We start from the raw sequence: 2,392 nt of genomic DNA on the forward strand, positions 1-2,392 counted from the left end.
CCTGTAATCCCAGCACTTTGGGAGGCCAAGGCAGGAGGATTGCTTGAGCTCAGGATTTCAAGACCAGCCTCAGCAACATAGCAAGATCCCATCTCTAGAAAAAAAAATTAGCCAGGTATGGAGGTGTGTGCCTGTAGTCCCCCAGCTACTCACGGGGCTGAGGCAGGAGGATTGATTGAGCCCTGGAGTTCGAGGCTGTAGTGAGCTATGATCTCACCACTGCACTCCAGCCTGGATGACAATGCAAGATTCTGTCTCTCAAACAAAACTAATAAACAAAAATGAAGAAGTTAACATGTGAACAGTACTATTAATTAAACTGTCGACCTATGGGAATCTTTTTATTTTTACTTTTATTTATTTTTGTTTTTTTGAGGCAGGATCTTACTCTGTCACCCAGGCTGTAGTACAGTGGTGCGATCATAGTTCACTGCAGCCTCCACCTCCTGGGTTCAGGTGATTCTTCCACCTCAGCCTCCTGCGTAACTGGGACCACAGGCATGCGCCACTGCACCTGGCTAATTTTTAAATTTTTTGTACAGACAGGGTTTCACCCACCCACCTTGGCTTCCCAAAGTGCTAGGATTACATGCGTGAGCTATCACGTCCAGCCTTTATTGAAATCTTACCAGCTTTTCAATTCCTCCCTTTTTTCCATTCTAGAATCCAATCCAGGATTCCATGTGGCATTAGCACATAGCTTTTAATTAAATACAATCATAGCTAACATCTGTATAAGCAAAGTAATTTAAGAAATTGAATCCCCATCAAAAAAAGAAATTGAATCCTATGGCCAGGCACGGTGGCTCATGCCTGTAATCCCAGCAGTTTGGGAGGCCGAGGTGGGTGGATCACTTGAGGTCAAGAGTTTGAGACTAGCCTGACCAACAGGGTGAAACCTCATCTCTCATAAAAATACAAAAATTAGCCAGGCGTGGTGGCACATGCCTGTAATCCCAGCTACTTGGGAGGCTGAGGCAAGAGAATCTCTCGAACCTGGGAGGCAGAGGTTGCAGTGAGCCGAGATCATACCACTGCACTCAAGCCTGGGCAATAAGAGTGAAACTCCATCTCAAAAACAAGCAAGCAAACAAACACACACGCACAAACAAAAATCCCAAGAAAAAGAGAGATCATCTTGTCTGTTTTCAACAGAGTTCTTACTGCAGAGGGGTCCAATGTGCTTGCTTCTCCAAGGATGACAAGTATGTGTACGTGGGCTTAAAGGATCGCTCTATACTTGTTTGGAGTGTGCTGGACGGTGAGTCATTTTGCTTTTAGGGCAAGCTTGAGCTTCGATCTGGAGAGAAAGGCTCTGATCTGGGTCCTGGGTATTAGAGGGCCCTGCTCTGGCCACCTCTAGCTACATCCCTTAGCTTTTAGGAAGGTGTCTGCAGGCAAAGGCAAAGGGCCCACAATCCCTCTTCTAGACCCATGCTCTGGAGTTCGAGAACTCCCTATAGAGTCTTGAGTTTGTGTTAGGGCTTGCACAGGCTTCCTGCATACAGCCATCCTTCCGAGGATAGACTGTGCCCCTGCTGTGTTCACTTCTGGGCTCAGGAGTAGCCATGGGGTGGTGTGGATGGAGTTTGGGTGTCTGAGCTGGTTGTGAGATGGAGCTGGGAAGAATGAAAAGAGAAGAAGGTCAAGTCACTAGTAGCAGGAGGCTGGTTACATCACTACATTCCAGCATAGAACCCTGAGGAACCCAAGAATTCTCAATCTGTTCCAAACCTTCCATGTGTTTGTGAAGGTTCCTTCATCAATATAAGAGGACACAGCATATTCTATTTAATAGTTTATTCCCTAGAATTGCAATGTTTATATATTGTGTCTTCTAGGATGTGGGTCTTATTTCGTTCTTTGCCCCCAGGCCTTATAGACGTTAGAAGCAGCCTGTTTTTGATTTTTGTTTTGCGTTTTTCAGATGGAGTCTCGCTTTGTCGCCCAGGCTGGAGTGCAGCAGTGCAATCTCAGCTCACTGCAGTCTCCGTCTCCCAGGTTCAAGCAATTCTCCTGCCTCAGCCTCCCGAGTAGCTGGGATTACAGGCGCCCACCACCACACCCAGCTAATTTTTGTATTTTGAGTAGAGACGGGGTTTCACCATGTTGGCCAGGCTGCTCTTGAACTCCTGACCTCAGGTGATCCACCCACCTCAGCCTCCCAAAGTGCTGGGATTAGAGGTGTGAGCCACCACACCTGGCCAGAAGCAGCCTGTTTTAACACCAACCACTTTGAAAACACCATGTCTCTTGGTCTGTTCAGTATTATGCTAAGGTCTTAGCAAGAGTTAACATTGGCTGGGTGCAGTGGCTCAAGACTGCAATCCCAGCACTTTGGGAGGCCAATGTAGGAGAATTGCTTGAGACCAGGAGTTCAAGACTTGTCTGG

General features: G+C 47.0%; 1 protein-coding gene across 1 annotated transcript in view; it reads left to right on the forward strand.

Moving 5' to 3' along the window:
- NWD1 (NACHT and WD repeat domain containing 1) overlaps positions 1-2,392 on the forward strand; it is a 154,152-nt gene that overhangs the window by 148,501 nt on the left and 3,259 nt on the right.

This window comes from Mandrillus leucophaeus, unplaced genomic scaffold (assembly GCF_000951045.1).
Source record: "Mandrillus leucophaeus isolate KB7577 unplaced genomic scaffold, Mleu.le_1.0 Scaffold11, whole genome shotgun sequence".
Taxonomy (NCBI): Eukaryota; Metazoa; Chordata; class Mammalia; order Primates; family Cercopithecidae; genus Mandrillus; species Mandrillus leucophaeus.